The following is a 25,130-nucleotide window of genomic DNA, read 5'->3' as shown; positions in this document are numbered from 1 at the left end:
GCGGCGCGGGGTGTCTGTAATGTATGTGTGTTGGGGGGGCCCCCAGAGTTCAGTGCAGATCTTTCTCTCTCGCCCTGGATGGGGGTCTGGCGGGGGTCCCCGGCCTGGCCGGCCAGTATCCCCTCCTCTGCTGCCCCTTCCCCCGCCGCGAAAGCCCCCTGTCCCAGTACCCAGCCGCCGCAGCCTCCTTACCCCTGCAGCACAGCCGGGCCCAGGGGCCAGGGGTCAGGGTCCGGACGATCGGGGGCCGTACGGGCTGAGGCCAGGACCCGAGCTGGGGCTGGGGCCGGCCCCAATGCTGCCCAGCTGGCTGTCGGAGCGCGCCTGCTGCAGGAAATACCAGAAGACTTATCCAACCACGTTAGCTAGAGGGAGGAGGGAGAGGTGGGGGAGGGGGAAGGAGGTGGAGGGACGGAGAGGGGCGGGGTGGTGGGGGAAGCGGCGTAGCCAAAACCTGGCCCGGATTTACCAGCGCGGAGCGGCCTGATTTGTATGACCCAGTTTCCAGTGGGAGGAGGAGGGGCACAGGCGGGGGGTGGGTCCGGGGTGGAGGTGGGGCAGATTGAAGCCACAGCAGGCTGGGGAGGAGGGTCGGAAGGAGGGTCGGTCCACTGCTCTGCCCTGCCCCCCCAGCTTCTGCTGTTTCTCCTTCTTTCACCTCCCTCCTTCCCTCTCTCTCTGTCTCTCTGTGTTTCTCTGTCTCCGTCTCTCTGTCCTTCTCTATCCTCTCGCTTTAGACTCTCCAAGTTAGGTGGAAGGACATTTGCTCAAACGTCTTTACCTGAACAAGCACCCCACATCCCTTGACCCGGGCTTCGGAGCTTTTTTGGCCTGTAACTCTCCAGTAAGGGGGAGCCCATGACCTCCCAGGGCAGCCTGGCCACTTGCAGACAGCTCTCCTCGTGAGCAGTTTCCCTCACATCCAGTCCAACTCCATCCCCCTAGAAAGCAAACTCCTCGGGAGCAGGGCCTGCCGCAGGTGTGTGGGCCTCCAGCACCTAGAACAGCGCCTAACACACAGTGGGCACCGACACGTTCCGGAGGATTGATCTGATCAGAGAGCTTTGCTGGGGCCGGATCGAGCTGGGGGAGTCCCTTTGATCCTCCAAGTCCACTTAATCTCCCAGATCTTTTTCAGACGCCTGCGGTCTAGCCATGTCTTCTTTCATCTTGTACTTGGGAAGTTGTATTTTTTTTAACCTGGGTTTAAGATTTTCTATTTATCCCTATTCCATTTCATTTTCTCAGATTTGTCCCAAATGTTCTGCTTTGTCAAGATTGCTGACATTAGCATTCTACATGTTACCTACCCCTTCCCCCTTATGTCGTCTGTACATTCGATGAGCAAGACCAGTCTCCCGTCCCCCTCCATCCAGCTTAGACTAGGCTCTGGAATCCTTTCAAGCATAATGATAACATCAATTCTGCCCCTGACTCAATTGATTTTTACCCAGATGGTCTCCACTGTGCTACCTTATATCTGGCCCTTGGATGTCATAAGTGGAGTTTACTATTACGCAAGCATGCCACCTTTTTTTTTTAAACCCATACTTTTCTATTTAAATAAAGTGTCCTGGACCTTCCAGAGGCAAATATATTTTCTCCCTCCCTCATCCCTTTCAGTTTAAAGCTCTTTTGATTAGATTTCTTAACAATGTGTAGACCAGTCACCTTTTTACCAGTCCTTGTTAGGACCCTGATGGGCTTTCTCTCCCTGGTTCTCAGATACCACCTTCTTTCCCATTTAGAAGGGCTGGAGAAACTGAAGTTTCTTGGTCCCACAAATCCTAACCTTATTCAAGGAGCCTTTAGTCCAAGCCAGCTCCCCTCAAGAGAACTCTGCTTCCTGAGACACTCTCTGGGCTTCCCCAAACACTGAGCCCACCTATCCCTGCCCCCCAGCTTGGATGTATAGCCCTGTCTCTAGAATGAAATTTTGGTAATGATTCTCTTCATCCCCATACACACATACATGCTACACACAGGTGCATGTCTCTTGTATATGCTTTTCTCAGTAGCCCCTCCATTTGTGCCTTTTGCCCTTCTATACCACTGAGGAAGTTCCTTGCTATCTCTCTCGCTATCTTTTGTGTGTGTATGTGTGTGGGTTAACAGCCCATTTCTCAGCCATATATCAAGACCAGCTTGCTCCCTGCCTTTCCAGCAACAAGAGGCAAATCTGCCTTCTTCCCACTTGCCCTTTGCCAAAGGTCCTGTCTCATCTTCACTCCCATAAAAGGAGATGCCATCAGTCATGCCCACCTCCTGCTGGGACTGCAGCAGCCAGGCCAACCTGCTCTCTGGAAGATGGGAGACCTCCCCAATCTTCCTCAGCTGGATCCTGGGCACCCCTGGCACTGCTGGGCTGCTCCTGCTGGACAGCAGCCCAATCAGCTGTCAAACACTCCCTAGCAGAGGACCCTGACAAGTTCAAACATCTCTAGCCAATCTACCAGGCATGTTAGTGGATGGGACTAGGGCATTTTGTGAAGCTTCTCCCCCCAACCCCCAAGCAATAAAAGCAAAACTGTAGGGTCATCACAAAACATAGTCAGAAGCAGCATTTTTTCCCTAAGAATCCCTGATTACTAGAGTCCAAACCTCAGAGGCCATCGAGCCCAATCCCTACCTGAACAGATGTCCCCTCCACAGCAGCCCTGGCAAGTGGTTATCTAGGGTCTTTGCTTAGAAACCTTCCAAGGGGATGAGACCCTCCCATTTTGGACACTACTAGAATGGCTCTAGAAAATAGATGTTTGAATAGGTACACCCATGGTCCAGGCAACCCTGGGAAATAGGCAAAGAAGGTAGGATCAGCCTTGCTTATTCATCAGATGGGGAACCATGGTCAGCAAGGCCTAGTAGCCTGCCCAATGCCTCAGAGTTAGGCAGGGTCCCAGCTAAGACAAGTCTTCTGCCTCTTATTTAAGGGCGATTTCCACTCCACTCCTCACTCAGCTCTCACTTTTCCTCCCCAAAGTAATCTCTTCACTTAAATGTTTACTCTCTCTTCACAGAAGGCTGTGAGCACCCCGGCAAAGAGGGAATTATCAAGTAACCCAATTGCCCTGTGTAGAGGAGCTGTCCTTTACCTGAACGATTATTGGCCGCCAGGCCTGGATGCCTGGATCATGTTGCTGCAAGGCTTCCCCCCCACCCCTAGTCTGAGTCTTAGCTTCCTCATGTGTGTTGGTGAAGATCTGTAGCAGGGGCTGGACTGGGTGCTCTCCCAGGGCCTTCCTTCCCTAACAACATTCTCTAGTTCATTTTTCACCTTTCGACGCCTTCTGATGCAGAAACGGTTAGAGAAAATGCTCAGAGCCATGGCTGGAATCAGGCTATTGTTCCAGCAAGAAGTCAGGCAATGCTGGGCTGTGGGTGCAGGGCTTCCCAGCAACTCTGAATCCCAGCCCAAGCTTGCTGGAGCATTTTGTGTCAGGAAAAAAAAAAGGCTCATTAGTTGCAGGGTTGCTGGGACAACTCTGGAGAAGCGAGGGAGACAAACAAGGCTGAGTATTCCCCCAAAGCTTCAGACCTCCTGGGGCAAAGAAAGGAAGAAACATTTCCAAAGAAAGAGAGGGGAAGGGTGGGGAACACTGGGTCCCATCTGTTCTGGGGAAATGGCAGCTTAGAGCCAGAGGAGAGGGTGGGAGAGTTCCTGAGGAAACTCTCACTAGTTTGCCAGACTCACTGAGCACCAGGTGTTCCCAAGGGAGGGTCATCGGGCATGAAGACTGTATGCCCTAAATCAGGGGTAGGGAACCTGTGGCCTTGAGGCCACATGTGGCCCTCTAGGTCTTCAGGTGCAGCCCCCTTTGACTGCGTCCAAGTTTTACAGAACAAATGCTTTTATTAAGGGGATTTGCTCTGGGAAGTTTGGACTCAAAGGGCCACACCCGAGGACCTAGAAGGGCACATGTGGCCTGGAGGCTGCAGGTTCCCCACCTTTGCTCTAAATGTCTGGGGCTCTACCAAACATCAATTTGGGGAAAGAAGGCTCAATCTGGAGGCCCAGAACCTGGATTAGAAGTCTGCTCTATTGCTTGGCTACAATGACTTAGCAAGTATGGTCCCCTCTCTGGGACTGAGGGTTGTCCTCTGAAAGAAAATAAATTGAATGTGGTAGCTGCATGTTATGACAACCCCACATCTCATGTGCTTAATTCAGTCCAATTCAGCAAATGTTTATTAAGTGTTTACCACGGGCCAGGCTCAATGCCAGGCTCAGAGGGGATGCAGAAACCAAAAAATGAGACTTGCCCCCCTGCCCTGCAGAAGCTTGCAGGGGAAAAGAAAGAAAACAGTACAGGCACCTAGATAAGGAGATACAAATACATAGAAAGCAAACACAGACTATTTACCAACCAAATGCAAAATGCAAAGTAACTTTGGAGGAGAACGGGAAGAGCTGAGAGAGCCTGAGAAAGGCCTGAGTTGCTGTGCTGGGAACTGGGCAGAGTGAGTCTGGAGAAGGAAGTGGGTGTTGTGGGCTTGGCTTGGTTCTGCTTGGTACCTGAGGGAAGGACCCAGAACAGGCCTGGGCTGGGGTGGGGAGGGGCCAAGAGTAGCAGGTGGTGGTTTTTTTTTCTTTATGTCAGGAAAAACTTCCTAATGATTGGAACTGCCTAAGATCATGGGCCTCCAACTGCAGCCCAGGGATGGAGATGAGGCCCTGGGAATTGTGATTTGCACCAGAGACAGAATTGGAACCCAGGCCCTCAGACCCCAGCCACCACATCACACTGGCACTTGTAAGCAAGGGGACAAGCCCTCAGGATACACAAGTTGAGCTTTTCATTCCCTCTTCCCTGGAATAAAGGGTGTGGCCAGGTGAATCAACCTGGATAATCTCAGAGGTTATAAGGAGGAATTCTTTGTTTGGGATTTATCTGAGGTCAGGGGTTAACAGCAATAGGAACTTTTTTTTTTTTTGGCAATTGGGGTTAAGTGACTTGCCCAGGGTCACACAGCTAGTAAGCGTCAAATGTTTGGTCTGAGGCCGGATTTGAACTCAGGTCCTCCTGACTTTTCAGGGCCAGTGCTCTATCCACTGCACCCCCCAGCTGCCCCAGTGATAACTTTTGTAGAGCCCTCTTTACGTGCCAGGTGTTGTGGGGAGTGCTTTACTTATTACGTCATTGGATCCTCACCCCAGCCCTGGGAGCTAGGTGCTGTTATCACCCCCATTTTACAGATAAAGAACTGAGGCAAATAGAGGCTAAGTGACTTGCCTAGGGTCACACAGCTAGAAGTAGCTGAGGCCAGATTTGAACTCAGGTCTTCCTGATTCCAGGTCCAGTGAGCCACCTAGGTGACCCCTTTGTCACACCAGCACCTCTGGGGAGAAGATGGAGGCAGAGTGGAGATGATTTCTGGGTTGGGGGTGGGAGGGTGTACCACCTGATAGTGCTTTCAGGCCTCTGGCCGTACTCAACCCTCAGGGGACCTCTCTGTCCCCCCCGAAGATCTCTCTGTTCCCTTTATAAAGGCTGGGGTTCAGCTCTGAGCTACAGTAGTTGGCCCCAATCCAAGCATCCTTCAGGCCTCAGTCATCCTCAGTGAGGTGTGACCGGATTGACAAGTGCCTGCACAAAGGCCTAATTATTAACCTCTAATAAATTTACCCCTGCTCCCAGCCCGGACACCTGCTCTGTTGCTAATCATGGTTCATGTGGATATGGGGCTTTGGGCTTTGCCAAGCACTTTCCAGGTTTTCTTACAGCACCCTGGGGAGGTCAGAGCTATTGCCTGTCACCCTGGTCTTCATATCCCCAGCACAGCCTGAAGAAATGTTGGTTGAATTGAATCAACCCTTACTGATGGGGAAACTAAGGCCAAGATGTTAAGTGACCTGGTCCAGGTTCCATGGGCAGTGAGCAAGGAGGAGCTGAGATGTCCTGAATGATTCATCTTTCAGACTCTCCTTGCTTCGCTTGCCATTGGTGCAGAAGACAGAGAGGTGGGCTGGCACAGGTTATAATATGATCATGCGGATTAGCGACTCATTGAATGGCCAGACCCAGAGTTGTCACTGGCAGGAGGCAGAACCTTCATGGTTACAGGACCAGCTTGACCCTGGGCCAGTCCCCCTTGTATCCTTGATTTCTATGAATCCACAGAAGATGTCATCAAACTGGCAGATGATACAACTGCAAGCAGCAGACTTAAAGCCTTGGATGACAGAATCAGTCTCCTAAAAAATCTTGATAGCATAGAATTGTGGGCCAGATTTCACAGGATGAAATTGAATGGGGATTAATGTGCAGCTCTCCACATTTTGGGAAAAACACTGATGGACTGAAGAGCTTCCAGGGCTGGGCAGGGCTAAGAGGGCTGGAGACCAAGCCGTCCTAGCCATGGCAGCTGCTTCTGGGGAGGCTTGTTCTGGAGAAGACTTGGACGGGGGCGGGGGGGACACAGTCGATGTCCAGGAGACAGAGTCAAGCAATGGAAAGGGCTAGATGTAACTCCCACCTTTGTTACTCAACTGTGTGACCTTGAGAAAGTCACTTAACTTAGGTGGATCTCAGCTTCCTCTTCTGTGAAATGAAGTTGCCAGACTTGGTGATCTCTAATATTCCTTCCAACTCAAAATCTAAAGAGGTTATGAAGAAGTATTTGAGGGTCACATGAAAGATGGATTAGCTTTGTTCTGCTTGGCCCCAGAGAAGAGAATTAGAAACAGTGAGTGGAAATCCCAGAGAAGCAAATTATTTCTCAATGTCAGGAAAACCTAACAATGGAACTGTCCCAGATTAGAACAGGCTTCCCCCTCCCTGGAGATCTTCAAGAGGAGGCTGAATGACCAATTGTGGTCGAGGGGAGTTTTAGTCAAGTACAGGTTTGGGCCAGATGCGTCTGGGCTCACTTCTAACCCCCATCTTAAGAGATTCTCTGTTCCCTCTTCGAAGAGGATTGTCTTAGCACAGGGCCCAGTCATTTCTCTTTATGGGAAAGTCCACCCACACATTGCTGCTTTTTAAAAGGTGAGCAAGAAGGGGAATTTGCTTAGGAGGGAGGGATTGCCTCTAAGTGATGACTCCTTCCCCGTGGTTCATTGTCTCATGCTCTGAAATACACAATCCTTGGAAGAAGGAGGAAAAGGAAGGGCAGAAGGAGGGAAGGATGAAGAAGGGAAAAATGGAGAAGTGAGTGGGATCTCTTGGGGATCCTCTTTCCTGGGTCACTTTGCCCCTTGGCATCAGCTAGATAAACTTGTGACTGACTCAGCCCCATCAGGTCAAAGATGTCTCTCTCCACTCCTCCAAGGATTTCACAGGGACATCTCATCCCACCTTGAAATGGGCACATCCTCAGTGCCTCCATCTTGCCACTTTAGTCAGGAGTGAAAAGGCTCTATGCCTGGGCCATACTTAAAAAAAATTGGGTTCTGAAAGTGGCTGGGAAGGGGTAGTAGAAAGGACCATCATTGCCATTTTTGGTGGGTTTACATTCTACTCTTCTATTTCTGTTTTCTTTGAAAATAAATGAAAATAATCACAGAAGGCATGGACATCACAATTGGATCAATTACTCACAAGTATAAACTAAGTCTTTAATAAATTTGGAAGGATCGTCCTTCTTTGACCATAGGATGAAGGCACATGGCTCCACACCTGAAATATCATGTGACTAGGTAAGTGCTACACCTTTGGGCCTAGGTTTAAAAACAGCAGCAAATCCAGTGGCAAACCAGTCTAGTGTTGGAAGTGTTCTAGTTTTGGAGTCAAGCCCTACTGAGGGAATCTCTCGGCACCCCACTATGTTACTGGAGATATGGAACCAGCAGGAGACTACTCTCCCAGCCAGTAGTGACACCACCCAAAGAAGGGTAGCTTTAGGGAACATGGCCCATCACAGAAGAGAAATGTATGGGCTATAGACTCTTTAAAACCTCTAACCCTCACAACCCAACAAAGAGATTCACCTAATAAAAACTCCATGACAACTTTACAAAAAGAGAATAGGACTTTCAGTAACCAGAAGTTGGGAGTTCTCCTTTTATCACATGTGTTCTCTGTAAGGATGCCTCACAACCTTTGTATTTTAAGTCTTTGGCCACTCTCCCCTTGGATGCTATATGTATTTGTGGGCAAGTATGCCCCAGAAATATTTGGAGGGATGTTTTTGTAACCACTGTTCTTGCTAAGCTGTTTTCATCAATGTCTTTGCTAAAAAGCAGGTTGTTAAGAGGAAGCACACCGGTGGGGGCTCATGAACAACAGTGCTAGAAATTCAGCCCTCAAGATTATTGTTGTTGCTGTCCAGTTGTGTCTGACTTTTCAAGACTCCATTTGGGGTTTTCTTGGCAAGGATACTGGAGTGGTTTGCCATTTCCTTCTCCAACTTTTTTTTTTTTTAAAACAGATCAGGTACTGAGGCAAACAGGGTGAAGTGACTTGCCCAGGGTCACACAGCTATTAAGTATCTGATACCAGGTTTGAACTCAAGAAGATGAGGTATTGTGCTCTATCCACTGTGCCACCTAGCTGCCCCCTCAAGGTTGTTATTAGAGTCCTAAAAGTTACATTCAGTTGTTCCCTGGGGACTTGGACTTCCGATGTAAGTTGGTGTTGGGGAAGTAGCTCCAGGAGGGATCCTACCTTAGTAACTTCTACATAACAGAAGGTATGCAATTTCCTTAACATGCGTACTCTCCCCCACTCGCTATACAGATAGCAGCCCCTATGAAACTCTGGAGATGGTGGCTGAGGGTGGTTTTCCAAGGCACCCAGCCTGGTGATGAGGATCTTCCGACTTCATCAGGACACTTTTTAAGATGACACACAGAGTGTGTCACTGGCCTATTGAGTACAGGGTCAGGTCACTGCCCAATCCTGACTGCCCTTCTCTTCTGGGTGTTCTTCTTATCATGTAGCACCCATCACAGAACTTATTCTCCAGTTGTCTCCTGACCAAGGCAGAGGACAACAGAAGTGTGATATCCTTAGTGCTGGGATGCCTGCCACTCTGGATTGCATTTACTTTCTTGCCTTCAGTATCACCTGGTTGACTCATCTGGAGCTTTTATTTATTTATTTTTGGACTAGCCCTGTGACTTCATGGGTATTGGGAAATCCCAGTGTAGAAACTCCCTTTGTCAATGCAGATCAGCACCTGTTTTACGGCTCAGAGTCTTAGAGAATTGTAGCCTACTGAAACTTCTCCAGTCTCTCTCATTTTGTATTTGACCAACACAGAATTAAGTTGGAAGAGAGCAGGAGAGACTGCTTCTGAGAAATCATACAATTCACTGTCTGCTGCCAAAGCCTGCCTTTTTAGCACCATGATTTTCCTGGTGGTCACTGCATAGCTGCTGATTAGGGAACACCAGTCTCAGAAGAACCATAGCTGTGGGTGAATCAGACATGAGCTAAGTACCCTTCCCCTCCCCCCCAGCACCTATTAGGGCAGCATATTAATAATGATGATTAATGCTGGAGGAGAACAGTGCAAAGTATTACAGAGGACATGCATGGTCAGAAAAGGGGAGGTGCTGATCCTGGTAAGAGCAGGGCAAGGGACTCTGGGGGGTGGGGCAGGGTGGACAGAAGATCACACTGGATTCCATGCAAATATTGAGATACCCAGCAGAAGCCCAGTGCTTATTGTCTGGGTCCTGTATGCAGGGTTTATGAAAAGACACAGGCAAAGAATCCCATAGGAGGAGAAGATACGGGCAAGTTGTGATCAGCACCAGTGGAGAAAATATGCATCTGGACAGCTAGGTGGCACAGTGGATAGGGCACCGGCCCTAGAGTCAGGAGGACCTGAGTTCAAATCCAGCATCAGACACATAACATTTACTAGCTGTGTGACTCTGAGCAAGTCACTTAACCCCAATTGCCTCTCCCCAAAAAATGTGCATCCAAGAAGTACAGTATTTGGCAATACATTGATCAACAAACATTTTTAAAGTGTCTACTTTGTTCTATGCACTGGGGATACAGAGATAAAAGTCAAAATAGGCCCTCCCTGCCCTCAGGAAGTTTGCATTCTAATGGGGAAGACAAATGAATGTGCAAATATATACCGAATACTTGAGGTGAACAAATATAAATGTACACAGAGTAGTTAGGGAGAGAGGAAAGAAGGAAGAAAATACATTTATTAAGAACCTACTATATGCCAGGTACTATGTTGAGCACTTTTCAAATATTATTTCATTTGATCCTCACAACACCCCCGAGAGGTAGGTGCTATTACCCCTATTTTACATTCAAGGAAACTGAGGTGGACAGCAGTGAAGGGACTTACTCAGGATAACACAGCTAGCAAATGTCCAAGGGCAGATTTGAACTGAGGTCTTCCTGACTCCAAGCCCAGAGCTCTGTGCCCTATGGTGCCCCTTCTGCCTCCATCTTGTGGGGACCAGGGAAAACTTCATGTAGAAGGCATTAAGGGAAGAGAGGACCTGGGTGAGGCCGAGATGAGGAAAATGTGCATTCATTCCAGGCACGGGGAACATGCCAGGGTGTAGGCGGGAGGTGGCGGTTGGGTGTGAGGAAGAGAGAGGAGGCTGGTTTGGCTGGATCCTAGCATGGAAGAGGAAGGAGGCACAGCCACTGAGGTTGCAAACAAAGGCTGGAGCCAGGTCACTAGAAGCTGAACAGAGAAGTCTACATTTGATCTTAGGAGCAAAAGGACATGGTCAGACCTGTACTTTAGGAAGATCACTGGCAGCCATGTGCAGCGGGTAGGATAAGGTTGAGTGGGGAGAGCAAAGGCAAGGAGGCCATTCAGGAGGTTGTCACAATAATCTGGGTGAGAGGTGATAATAATCATCATAGTTATGATTGTTGTTAGGTGGTGAGGGCCAGAACCCAAGAGTAGAGAGCAGGGGTTAGATTGGAGAGATGTCATGAAGGTAGAAAGGGAAGGAACTGAGAACGATGCTGAGGTTCAGGTCTGGCTGACTGTAAGGACTGTGGTGACCTTGACAGTCATAGGAAAGTGTGAAGTGGGGTGGGGAAGAGAGGGAAGGAGTTCAGTTTTGGACATGCTGAGTTTGAGATTTCTCTCAGACATCCAACTTGAAATGTCCAATAGGCAGCTGCTGATGCTAGTAGCACATAGTAGGTACTTTAATGAATACTTTTTGATTAAAATGACAGACTCATCAAAGTATTAAAGGAAGTCCTACATTATGTGGAGCTTTGTTGTTCAGTCCCTTCAAATGTGTCTGACTCTCTGTGACCTCATTTGGGGTTTTCTTGGCAGAGATACTAGAGGGGTTTGCCATTTCCTTCTCCAGTTTATTTTACAGAAGAGGAAACAGAGGCAAACAGGATGAAGTGACTTGCCCAGGGTCACCCAGTTAGTAAGTGTCTGAGGCCAGATTTGAACTCGTGAAGATGAGTCTTCCTGACTCTAGACCCAGGACTCTATCCACTGTGGCGCCACCTAGCTCCCAACATGGCAGCTAAGTCACACACACACACATATAAATATACATACACACGGTTTGCCCACACGTTCCTGCCTGTGATATCAGAGACAGGAAAGCAATTGAATACATGAACAGGCAGGAAGCCCACCCTTTCCCCATGGGGGGCTGGGGCTCTGCCAGTACCTCTGTGCTGTGACATTGGCCTGCTGTAGTGTGGAAGTGACAAGGCATCCAGGTGTCCCACTGACTGGTGACTCCCACTGGATCATTTTACCTCAAGCTCCTCTGTTTTGCCATGCCCTCAGCCTCGGGGGTTTCGTGTTAGCCTTTAAGCCTTGCTTTTTCTGGGATAAAGGCAACCTCTAATCATAGATTTTCTCGGTGTTTGTTCTGCCTCTTTGACCAAAACCTCCCTAGGTCTTAAAATGACAGTCACCTTGGGTCAAAGGACGTGCTCAGTTTTGTGATCTCAACTGTATTTTGTCAAATCATCCTGTCCAGTGCCCCATTCTCTCCCTCTTCATCCTTCCCTCCCTCACTGCACCCCTTCTCACTATTCCCTGATCCTCAAAAGGGCATGAAGGGTGAGCCAGGGAGGCAGGGGGAGGGTGGCTGCCTGGGCAAGCGCTCTAGGCCCTCTCCCTGTTTCCTCTGTGAAGGTCAGCTCTGGGAAAGAGCAGGCATTTGTGGGATTCCTCCAAGGTCTTGACTACATGGCAGCTGCCCTTACTCTGTTTCCAGAGCCAGTGAATCATCATTCCAGGTGTGTAAACAGCTGAGCTGGAGTCAGAGAAGAGACTGCTCCTATTCTGCCTTCTGCCCCAGGGAAACCTCTTAGTTCTGAATTCCCTGAAGGTCTGGAACTTCCCCAGAAAGCCCTGGAGGCCATGTTTGGAGACTGGGACCTGGGGAGCCCTGGCTAGTCTACACCAGCGAGCGCCTCTCCTGGGTCAGGCACAGAGGGCAGCTTGGCAGGGCTGGGCTGAAGCCCAGACATAGAGGGCTTTACAGAGGGAAAGAAAGGTCTAGCCCACTGTGCTTTAGTGGGAACCATTTGAGACTTACTAGGGAGGAAGGGAGGGTGACATCTTTAGTACCAAACCTGCATGTGACCCATGGTGAGGCTGGGGGAAGGGACCTCCTCAGTCTGGTGCTCCACAGTCTCCTGGGGATTGTGAGCAGAGGGGCAGCAAAGAGGCATCATCCCTCTACTCTGCCAGGCCTCACTTCTCCTTGGCTCCACCCCTCTCTGCAGCTAATATCACATCCTTTGCATTTCAACAAGTAGTGACCTGTCACTTGTTGGGGTCAGCCAGGGCTCTGAGAGGGCAAGGGGAGATCTAGACAAGAAGCTCCCACTCAGAGGGAAGACAAGATGAATACAGCAATAGCTCTGAAGTAAAGAATGCTTGAACAGGGAAGAAAGTGTCAGGAGGTTGGCATTGGGATTCTAGCCAGGCAGCTTCCCACCCACGTGATCCAGGCAGCTCTGTTCTCACATCTGGGCCTCCCTTCCTTCATCTTTGTCAGAGGGTTGGGCTCAACAATCTCTGAAGGCTCTCCTGTGCCTGAACATGGAATTCTGTCAAGAAGCGCCCAGCTGAGGTGTGGGAGTGTAGAGTAACAAGGGCGATCAAATACAGCATCACTGAGCAGATCAGCCCCCGCCCCTTTTACCTGTCCTCCAAACTTTCTTTTTCCCACTGACACCAATACCCTCCTGGTTACCCAAGGCCAAAGCCTTTGAGTCATCCTTGACTCCTCTCCTCCAGTCCCCAGATCAGCTGCCAGGTCCTCTCATTTCTACCACTATACCATCTCTCCTATCTATCTATCTATGTATCTATGTATCTATCTATCTATCTATCTATCTATCTATCTATCTATCTGTCATCTATCTATATTTCTATCTATCTTTCTATCTTCTTTCTATCCATATTTCTTTCTATCTCTTTCTTTCTGTCTTTCTATCTATCCATCCATGTATGTATCCATGTATCTATCTATCCATCCAGCCATCTCATCCATGTATGTATGCATCCATATCTTATGTCTGTCTATCTATCTTCCCTTCTCTCCCCACACCCAGCCTTCATCCTGGTTCAGGCAGTCTCCTGGTAAATTTCCTTGACTCAAGTCTCTTCTCATTTCAATCCATCCTCTATGAAGCTGCCAAAGAGATTTTCCTTAAGCTTAAGTCTGACAACTAACATTCAGTGGCTCCCCATTGACTGTGGGATAAACTATAAGCTAAAACCATGAACAATTTTTTATCTACATAACTTTCCAGGCTTCCTGAAGGCAGCAAGGGATTCTAAGAGGTGGAGGGAAGGAGGGAATGTATTCTAGGCCTGGGGAAGAGCCTGCTTAAAGGCCAGGAGGCCAGACATAGCACACCATATGTGAGGAACAGCAAGAAGGTGAGTTTTGGAGGGGGAGTAGAGACAAGATGGTGAAAAAAGTCAGGGACTCACCTGAGCTCTCCCAATTCCCCTCCAAACAACTTTAAGTAATGACTCATAAATGAGCTCTGGAGTGGCAGAACCCACAAAGGGATGGAGGAAAACAATTTTCTAGCCCAAGACAATTTAGAAGGTCATCAGGAAAGGTTTGTTGCACAAGGGTGAGAGTGGAGCCACAGTCCAGCACAGGCTGGGCCCAGCAAATCAGCAGGTGACTAAATTAGTGGAACCTTCCAGAGCTCTCAGCCCACAGACCATGAGGGGGTCAGACAGCTGGTAAGAAGGAGATTACAGGGGCCACTTTGATAGCACTGCATGCAGGACTCTATTGCATTGCCTAGACACAGTTCTGGATTGTAGTCCTGGGGCAAGGAGGAGCATTGGAACAACAGAGTTTGTAGCTGCAGGGGAGTGGGAAACCTGGTCACAGTTCCAGAGTGTAAAACAGTGCTTGAGGTCACTCACACACTAGAGCACAGGCCAGAACACACCTCTCCTTAGATCATACCACTTAGGAAAAACTGGAAACTTACAGACCCCCCCCCCTCCCCCTGAACTAGCTTGGATAACAGTTGCATGAAAAACCAGAAGCTTTGGACATGCCCCCTCCACAACAGGACCAAAGCTAACTTGAACATTAAATTAAAAGTCAAGAAATAGGCTGGAAAAAGAGCAAACAACAAAAAAGAACCTGAAACTTACTACACTGATAAGGAAGATCAAAACACAAAATCAGAAGAAGACAACAAAGTCAAAACAGCTATATGCAAAGCTGAGAAAAACATGAATTGGTCTCAGGTCCCAAAAAAGATTTTCTAGAAGAGCTCAAAAAGAATTTTCAAAATCAAATAAGAGAGGTAGAGTAAACATTGGGAAAATAAATGAGAGTGATACAAGAAAATCATGAAAAAAGAATTAAAGTAAAGGAGGCATAAAAACACTGGGGAAAAAAAACACTAAAAAAACCCAGAAAAGGCAAAATGGTAAAAGAAGCACAAAAATCCACTCTGTGTTGAAGAGAAGAACTCCTTAAAAAGTAGAATTGGCCAAATGGAAAAAGAAGTACAAAAGCTCATTGAAGAAAATAATTCTTTAAAAATTAGATTTGGGCAAGTGGAAGTTAATGACTCCATCAAACATCAAGAAATAATTAAATTTACAAAAAATGAAAAAAAGAAGAAAATATGAATTATCTTATTGGAAAAATAACTGATCTGGAAAATAGATTGAGGAGAGATAATTTAAGAATTATGGGACTACCTGAAAGCCATAATAACAATAATAATAAAAGATCCTAGACATCATCTTTCAGGAAATTATCAAGGAAAAATGCCTTGATTCCTAGAACTAGAAGGTAAAATAGAAATAGAAAGAATACACTTATCACCTCCTGAAAGAGACCTCCAAATGAAAACTTCTAAAAATATTATAGTCAAATTGCAGAGTTCCCAAGTCAAGGAGAAAATACTGCAAGAAGCCAGAAAGAAACTATTCAAATATCAAGGAGCCATAGTCAGGATAAAAAGATTTAGCAGCTTTTATGTTAAAGGAGCAGGAGGCTTGGGATATGATATTCTGGAAGGCAAAGAAGTTAGAATTACAACTGAAAATCACCTACCCAGCAAAACTGAGTATGACATCAAGGGAAAAAATGGATTTTTAGTGAAGTAGAGGACCTTCAAGCATTCCTGATTAAAACACCAGAGTTCAATAGAAAATTTGACTTTCAAATACAGGACAAGAGAATCATAAAAAGGTAAAGAGGAAAGAGAAATCATAAGGGATATAATAAGGTTAAACTATTTATATTCCTATATGGGAAAATGATACTTGTAACTCCTAAAAATTTTCTCATTATTAGGATAGTTAGAAGGAGTATACATAGATAGAAGACACAGGTGTGAGTTGACTATGATAGGAGGATATCCAAAAAAATAAAATTAAGTGGTGAGAAAAAGAAACGCACTGAGAGAAGGGGGAAAGGAGAGATGGAATGGAGTAAATTATCTCACATAAAAGAGGTGTGAAAGAACTTTTACAGTGAAGGAGAAGAGGGGGGAGGTGGGAAGGGAAGTGCTTGAACTTTACTCTCATTGGAACTGGCTCAAAGAGGCAATTGGGTGTAGAAATCTTTCTTACCCTTTAATAAAGTAAGAGGAGATGGAGATAAGAGAAAGGAGGGGCTCTGGTGGAAGGGACAGCAAATTGGGGGAGGTGGTAGTTAGAAACAAAACAGTTTTGAGAATGGACAGGGTAAAAGGAGAGAATAAGAGTAGTATAACCATGGGGAAAATAGAATGGAAGGAAATACACAGTAATCATAACTGTGAAAAATTTTTGACAGAAAATATCTTTGATAAAAGCCTCATCTTTCAAATGTATGAAGAATGGAGTCAAATTTATAAGAATACAAGTCATTCACCAATTGACAAATAGCCAAAGGATATGAACAGGTAATTTTCAGATGAAGCAATCAAAGCTATAGTCATATGAAAACATCTTCTATTGATATGAAAACTAAAACAACTGTGAGGTACCTCTCCACACTATCAAATTAATTAATGACAAAAAAGAAAATGATAAGTATTAGAAGTGATATGGGAGAACTGGGACACTAACGTGTGGTTGGTGGAGCTTTGAACTGATTCAACCATTCTGGAGAGCAATTTGGAACTATACCCATATGGCTATAAAATTGTGCATACCCTTTGATCTAGCAACAGCACTACTAGTTCTGTATCTGAAAGAGATAAAAAACAAAAAGGGAAAGGACCTATACGTACACAAATATTTATAGTAACTCTTTTAGTGGTGGCAAAGAATTGGAAATTTAGAGGATGCCCATCAATTAAGGAATGGCTGAACAAGTTGCGGTATACGAATGTAATGGAATACTATTGTGCTATAAGAAATGATGAGCAGGATTTTCTCAGAAAAACCTGGTAAGACTTATATGAACTGATGAAAAGTGAAATAAGTAGAACCAGGAGAACATTGTGGGTATTTTTTTCTTTTTTGTAAATAGTATTTTATTCTTTCCAATTACATGTAAAGGTAGTTTTCCACATTCATTTTTATAAGATTTTGAGTTCCAGTTTCTTCCCTCCCTCCCTCCCCTCTCTCCTCCCCGAGGTGGCAAGCACTCTGATATAGGTTATACATGCACAATCATGTTAAAGATATTTCCACATTAGTCATGTTGTGAGAAAAGAAACAGAACAAAAGAGAAAAAAAACCATGAAATAATGAAAACAATATGCTTTGATCTTCATTCAGACTCTATAGTTCTTTCTCTGGATGTGGATAGCATTTTCCATCATGAATATCTTGGAGATGTCTTAAATCCTTGCATTGCTGAGAAGAACGAAGTCTATCAGTGTTAGTCATCACACAACATGGCTGTTACTGTGTACAAGGTTCTCCTGGTTCTGCTCACTTCACTCAGCATCAATCCATAAAAGTCTTTCCAGGTTTTTCTGAAATCCACCTGCTCATCATTTCTTATAGCACAATAGTATTCCATTACATTCATATGCCACAACTTGTTCAGCCATGCCCCTATTGATGGGCATCCCCTCAATTTCCAATTCTTTGCCACCACACAAAGAGCTGCTACAAATATTTTTGTACATGTGGGTCCTTTTCCCTTTCTAATGATCTCTTTGGGATACAAACTTAGTAGTGGTATTGACCAGGAGAACACTGTTCACAGTAACAGCAATATTGTATGATAATTAACTCTGAATGACTTAGCTATCCTCAGTAATACAATGATCCAAGACAACCCCAAAAAACTCATGAAAAATGCTATCCACCTTCAGAGAAAGAACTGAAGTCATCTGAATGCAGATTGGAGCATACTTAAATTTTTTTCCTTTTTTTTTGTGAGGAATCTTTTCTTTAACAACATGACTAATACGGAAATATGTTTTGTATGAGTGAACACGTGTAACCTATATCAAATTGCTTGCCTTCACAATGAGGGGAATGAGAGGGAGAAACTTTGGAACTCAAAATTAAAAAAAAAACTAATGTGAAAAGTTGTTTTTATAAGTAATTGGGAAAAATAAAGTATTGAATATTTTTTAAAAGACAGAAAAAAAGATCAGTTTGGCTGGAGTAGCGTATAATAAACCTAGTAAGGCAGATTGGAGCGAAGTTGTGAAGGGGAGATACTTCCCCTCCTGGGTCTCAATTTCCCCATTTGTGAAATGAGGGATCTAGACTATCCCATAGAACATGGGATTGTAGAATTGCAAAGCATGTAGTCTAATCCCTTCTTGAACAAGAATCCCAATATCCCTGACGAGGAGAGGTGTAGGGCTTACTTCCCCAACTCAAATCTAGACCTATTGAAACAGAAAACAGTATGCTACAACTGCTGCCTGAGGCCCGAAACTTGAAAGGTGACAGACAAATTGGTGATACTCAGGGCTGCCATGTCCCCCTATCCAATCAGTGGCCAAGTCTCAATTCTTCCTCTCCACTCACAGGATGACCTCTGAAGTTGTAGCTGCACTCATCTACTGCAGCAGCCTCATTGGTACTGCTGATCTGAGTCTCCCCTGTCTCTGATGGATCCTGCAGAAAGCCTACAAAGCCATTTTTCTGGAACAGCAGTTAACTCCTGTACACAACAAACTGCAGTGGCTCCCCATTGCCTTGGATTCTAGCTAGCCTTAGGCTCTTACCCTCTAGTCTTAGATATTTACTGTCTAACATTAGATACCATCTAGCCTACAGATAGATACTAGCTGACCTTAAATACTTTCTAGTCTTAGATATTCTCTAGTCTTAGATACTTAACTTAGGGTTAGATAGATACTTACAAGCTAGACTTAAATATTCTCTAGGCCTAGGTACTTACTATCTAGTCTTAGATATTTACTATCTAGGTATAGATATTATCTAGCCTTAGATACTTACTTAACTATCTAGTCTTGGATACTTACTGTCTAGCCTTAGACACTCACTAGCTGTGTGATCTGGACAAGTTGCTTAAGTTCTTTGTTTCTCATTTCTTCTTCTGTAAAATAAATGGGGCTGGATTCCATGGCCCTTAAGGCCCCTTCCTGTTCTAAATTGATGGTTGTATATATCTTTTTCTGATCAGAGATAATATTGGGTCTCAAAGTCCAAAAACCTCCTGGAGACCCATGAAGCTACCTTGCTGTATCTGCTCTGGATCTCCGTCCCCTACCCGGCCCCATCTTCTTGCCCAATTCTTCTCCCTACCCTTTCCAGGAATCTTCCACACTTGAGATTTGCTTCTCCCTATTGGGCTCACCAGCTGTGACTGGCATCTCTCTGCCACTAATATATGAGATAGAAAGCCAAGCAAGTGTACCTAGGTGTGAACCTGCCTCTTCTCTATGAACCACATGAATGTTAATTCCACCAGCTTTGGTAGGGAGTAGGAAAGGACCAAGGTGCTAGACCCATTATGTTAGAAAGGGAGATAGAGCTTTCAGGATGTGCTGGGTCTGAGGGTTCTGCCTAGGAAGGGCCATTTCTGACTGCCCAGCCTTCTTATTTCCTGTTGTGGCCTGAAGATCTGAGGCCTGGAGACCCTTTCTGGTCACTGACAGCGAGTCATATCAGACTTTTTTGGTGAAAGAGACCAGGAGGCAACCATTGTCCTGGAATGTCCTATTCTGTCAGCTTCCTGGCCCTGGCCCTACCTCCAAGGTACTGGTTTTAGGTCTTCGGCCTTCTGCAGTCTCAACCCCTCTTCGGCTTTATGCATCATTGACTTTCCTGTCTCATGCACAGATCTCTAATGTGACCCTGCACCGTGCAATGCCCTTGGCCAGGGTTCCTTTCCCATCATGCCAGAGCCTGGGAGCCTGGGAGCCCTCTGACACTGTCCAGTAGCTTCTTCCTGGATATATGGCTCCCCCTTTGCTGATGAAGTAGCTGCTTTTTCTTATAAATAAAATAATTTAAACTGTCTTATCTCTTTTGTGAGGCTGTACTTTCTTAGGACAACTTTTCATTCCATCTTCTCCATTTGATATCTCCATTTCTCCACAGCTGCGCTAGCCGCCAAGCCACTAAACAACACCCAGCATGGTTTTGATTGTGCTTTTCTTGGAAAATGAGCCCAGGAATATTCTGTTGGCTCAGATCAGTCAGTCAGTAAACATTTATGGAGCATCTTTGGTGTTTCAGGCAGTATGCTAAGAACTGGGGATAAAAGACAAAGTGTCTTTAAGAAAGGCAAAAGATAGTCCCTGCCCTCAAGAAGCTCCCAATCTAATCGGGGTGACAATGTGTAAACAACTATGTACCCAGAAGATATTTTGGAGAAAATCACCAGAGGGGAGGCTCTAGAATTAAGAAGGGGTAGGGAAGGTTTTTCACAGAAAGTGGGAATTTAGCTGGGACTTAAGGAACCCAGGGAGGCTGAGGAGGCAGAGGTGAGGAGGGGAGAATTTCAGACACAAAGGACAGTCAGTGAAAATTTCTGGAACCTAGAGATAGAGTGTCTTATTGGAGGAAGAGCCAGGAGGCCAGTGTCACTGGACTGCAAACTGTGTGTGGGTTAATGAAGTGTAAAGAGAATGGAAATGTGGGGGTTGGGTCTTGTGAGGAAGATTATGAAGAGTTTTGAATGCTTAGCATGCTAGGATTTGGGCAGCTAGGTGGCAAAATGGATAGAGCATTGGGCCATGAGTGTGGAAAACTCATCTCCATGTGTTTGAATTCAAATCACTTGCTAGCTCTGTGACCCTGGGCAAACTACTTAGCTCTAATTGCCTTCCCCTCCAAAATTAAAAATGTCTTTTGTGCTTGTACTAAAGTCATAGCACTTCCCCACTCATATCAAAGCCTTCCTTTGTGATAAAGCAAATCCACTAAATAGAGAGGCCATATCTGACAGTATGCACACTAGATTGTCCTTCTAACTTCCCATCCCTCCGACAGGAGGTAGAGGACACGTGTCACTTCTCTGCCGCTGCGGGGCCTTCACAGGCTTTCCCATTACTCAAGGCTGGTCTGCCCTCTAGAGAGCTTTCCATCTGCATTGTCAATGCGTATTTGTGTCTGTCATTCTCTGACCTCTCCTTACTTTCTTCTGTGTCAGTCCATATAAATATCCCCATCGTTCTCAGAATTCTTTCTGTGCCTCATTTCTTACTGCCTGATAATTCCATTGCATTTGTATCGTCCAGTCATTTGGAAGGTTACGTGTGCCCGGCAGAGTGCTTAGAGCTGTGCATACAAAGAAAGGCTAAAGGCAGAACCTGCCCCCAAGAAGCTTGCAGTCTGATGAGATATGCCATAATTGGTTCAGCCATTCCTGCTCAGTTTCTAATTCTTTGCTACCACAAAGCCCCTTATTTAAATAGGAGGAAACTGAGGCTTAGAAGGGGAAGGGAGGCACCCAAGTTCACACAGTCTGTAAGGAGAAAAGCCGCAACCCAAACCCAGATCTTCTGCTTCTAGATGCTGGGTTCTTCCCATTGGGATGTGCTGTGTTTTTGCTCAATTGAATGATATTCCATTAATTCCAATAAACTGGATTAAAGGCAGAGAGTCCTGGTGTTTTAGGGCCTTGACTGCTATATCATTTCTCTCTCTATCCTTCCTCACATGTACTTTCCTGTGCCTCAGTCCCTTCAGCTCCCTGTGCTTCCTGGGGTATTGCTCCCTAATCTAAGACCCTGATCTGTGTTGATGAGGAAGGCTGAGCCCCCTGACAGCATTTCAGCACTGTCTTGTGGATCTAGTTTCCTCTCTGCCTTCATGTTCTAATTCCTTTGTGACTCTGAGGTTGGGAATTCCAGGCCAGGGAGGAGAGGAGGGTGGTGTCCTCATACTTTGGTGATAAAGATATTTCTGGGCTTTGCCATGTGCCTCACATCTTTGATCATCCACCTATACCACCTGTACAAGGGACCAACCCTGCTCCATGGGGCTCCACAGTCAGCCTTTAGTCCTGAGCCCCATCCTCTCCCAACGTCCCCCTGAACTTCTCTAGGGCAACAAGAGCAAAAGGAGGATGGTGTAGTTTGCTTGCCTTCTCTTGATCCCTACTGCTGTCAGGTCTTGAGTCTGAGATGAGGAGAAAGAAGAGAGGAGAGAAGGACAGTCTGTGCTAAGTCTCTTTTCATTTTCTTTGTTTTGTTTTGTTTTTTTGCTAGGCGATGGGATTAAGTGATTTGCCCAGGGTCACACAGCTAGTAAGTGTTATATGTCTGAGGCTGGATTTGAACTCAGGTCCTCCTGAATCCAGGCTGGTGCTCTATCCATTATGCTACCTGGCTGCCCCCCTCTTTCCATTTTCTTAGCACCTGAGAGCCCTCTCCCTTCTACCTGGCCTCATCTGCAGTCTCTGGATATGAAGGGATGAGCCTCAGGTATTATGCAGGTAGGGTCACCCCCAAGTGGTAGGAGCTAAAACATTCATGAAGGCAGTGAGTTGTAGAAAGATGAGTGAACTTAGCATAGTCCCTGGCACACAGTAGGTAGTTAATAAATTCTTTCTGACTGATTGACTTGGGAGTAAAGAAGACCCGGGATGCTAGTCCTGGCTTTGCTACCTATTGACTGTGAGGCCTTGGGCGAGTTACCTTCTGAGACTCAGTTCCCAAATCTGAAAAATGGGGATAATAACATTTCTATGATTTACCTCATAATGTCATTTTGGAAGGATACATGTCTGACAGGCCACGCATTTTTGTCATAATAATGGAGAATCTAGTTAGGCTCCTTGGATGTGCTATTTCTCCCATGTTTAAGGATCTTGTTGGCACTTGACGGAGGTTTTTGGTGGCCTGCAAGATCAACCTGAGTCAGAGGGGAGCTGTGGCAGCCCAGAAGCGCAATGCCGTCTTGGGCTGCATGAAGAGAAGCATGGTATCCAGGACCGAAAAGTGATGGCTCTCACATCCTCAGCCCTGGTCCAACCATGGCTAGAGTGGAATTTGGGAAGGAAATAAGCATTGAGGTCAGGAACTGTGCGAGCATTTGTAAACATGATTTCATTTGATCCTCCCAACTGCTCTGGAATGTAAGTGCTATTATCACCATCCACATTCTACTGTTGAGGAAACAGGGAGAGATGTTAGGGGACCTGTCCAGGGTCATGCAGCTTGTGAGTGTCTGAGGGTGGGTTTGAGCTCAGGTCTTCCTGACTCCAGTTCTGCTCTTCTATTCACTGAATTACTAGCTGTCTAATGGAAACTAGCTTAGTCCTGGGCGTTGCTGTTTAAAGTTGAGGGAGTACATTCTCTGTTGCTCTTTCCTGCCTTAAATGAGGAGGTAAAGATTGTTATAAGCTTCTGAGTGGGGAGAGGCAGCCAGAGCCAGTGGGCCCACCCTCCCCACTTTGGTCACTATGAACCATGTGGCTCTGCAGATGTTTCTGCCCCAGCTGTATTTGAATCCCTGGTGTTTATCCCTTCCTGTCTTTGGTGAAGGAGTTGCTTGACTCGTTGTTGTCCTTCATGCTCGAAGAGGACCAAAATGACATCACCATGTTGGGGACAAAGTAGAGTGTGTTCAACTGTGGCTGATCACATCAGTGTGAGCTTGCAAGGCTCTAACACAGGTCTGGCAAAAATAGTCTCTTTGAGCTTTTGGGATAGACAAGTACATCTCACATTTCTTTTGAGCTGCTGTAATTCTGCTTCGCTCATAAAGCACAGCACATTCTCTGATGAGGGCACACCATGCTGGGTGGTTCTGTGCCAGTGTTCTCCCATGTCACACAATCAATACCAAAATTCTTCAGAGAGACCTTGAGAGTGACCTTCTACCACTTTTTCTGACCACTATGTGGGTGCATGTTCTGTGTGAGTTCTCTGTAAAATAGTCTTTTTTTTTTTTTTTTTTTGCAAATGGGGCTAAGTGACTTGCCCAGGGTCACACAGCTAGTAAGTGTCAAGTGGTTTGTCTGAGACCAGATTTGAACCCAGGTCCTCCTGACTCCAGGGCTGGTGCTTTATCCACTGTGCCACCTAGCTGCCACCAAAACAGTCTTTTAGATAAATATCCTATTTGGCATTGACACAACGTGGCCAGCCTATCAGATTTGCTCTCTCTGCAGTAGAGTTTGAATGTTTGGCAGTTCACCTCAAAAAAGGACCTCTAGTATCTTATCCTGCCAGGTAATCTTCAGAATCTTCCTAAGACAATTCAAATGGAAGTAATTTCAGCATGGTGCTGGTATACTGTCCAGGTTTCACAGGCATACAACAATGAGGTCAGCACAATGGCTCTGTAGACCTTCAGTTTGGTAGTCAGTCTAATACCTCTTCTCTCTCCCACACTTTTCTTCTGAGCCTCCCAAACACTGAATTAGCTCTGGCAATGCGTGTGTCAACCTCTTCATCTATGTGGACATCCCTGGAAAGTATGCTGCCGATATAAGTGAATTTATCCACAGCATTCAATATTTCTCCATTTGCTGGTAGTTCCACATATGGATGGTGTGGTGCTGGCTGGTGGAGAACCTCTTTTTTCTTGGTATTAATTGTCAGGCCAAAATTAGCACAAGCAGCAGAGAATCTATGCTCTGTTGCACCTTAGCCTCAGAGGATGCATTGAGTGCACAATCATCTGTGAACAAAAGGTCATGTATCAAGTCTCCCTCAACTTTCATCTTGGCTTACGGCCCTTTCAAGTTACATAATGTCACCATCAGTGTCGTGGCTGACCTTGATGCCATTTTCAATCTCATTGAAGGCATCTGACAACATCTCTGAAAACATCATGCTAAAAATCATGGGAGCAAGCACATAGCCCTATTTCACTCCAGTACTGGAGATAGAATCTACCAGGCTGGGATCTCACGGACTTCAAAAGGTTGGGTGAGCCACCAGGAGCTACTACAGAGCTCACGTTAGAGTTTGCAGACAGCCAAGCCTGGTCAGGAACCCAGCTCTGAGGAGTCCCATGGCCCTGGTCAAGCTGTGACTTGACCCCAAACCAAGATGCTGAATCCTGCAAGAAAGGGGGTTACTCTGTCATATGGTGTGCCACATGTGGGGCAAATGATGTGCAAGCAACTGCTTTAGGATTGAGCCCAATCTCTCCAGGTGCTGTCAGATAGAGTGTGCCTCTGGGTGTTGGGCTAAAACTACTGCTCTTGCTATATCTTTGCAATTGATATCCTTTTATAAGAGCTAATTGATGTTAATTGGTTAAATGGAACCAGGACATTAATCACTGGCAGCTAATTGTGGGGAGGGAGAGAATACTCATGAATAAGGGCTTGAGCCAATAGTGTTAGAGACCTATGGAGGTGGAAAGATTAAAGACAAGAGTGGTTG

General features: G+C 46.0%; 1 protein-coding gene across 2 annotated transcripts in view; it reads right to left on the bottom strand.

The window, feature by feature from the left end:
• OSBPL5 (oxysterol binding protein like 5) overlaps positions 1-25,130 on the bottom strand; it is a 153,243-nt gene that overhangs the window by 111,970 nt on the left and 16,143 nt on the right. Inside the window, exon 1 of one of the 2 annotated variants that reach the window (XM_078148188.1) lies at positions 193-283. The exons of the other annotated variant lie outside the window; for it this stretch is intronic. The gene's annotated coding sequence lies outside the window, so the exon portion shown is untranslated. Of the gene's footprint in view, positions 1-192; positions 284-25,130 lie in introns of those variants that run through there. 2 annotated transcript variants of the gene reach the window in all.

The sequence above is a fragment of the Phascolarctos cinereus genome, unplaced genomic scaffold (assembly GCF_003287225.1).
Source record: "Phascolarctos cinereus isolate Bilbo 61053 unplaced genomic scaffold, phaCin_HiC Scaffold_9;HRSCAF=440, whole genome shotgun sequence".
Lineage (NCBI taxonomy): Eukaryota > Metazoa > Chordata > Mammalia > Diprotodontia > Phascolarctidae > Phascolarctos > Phascolarctos cinereus.
Note: the sequence above shows the minus strand (reverse complement) of the source record. Positions and strands in the feature narration are given on the sequence as shown.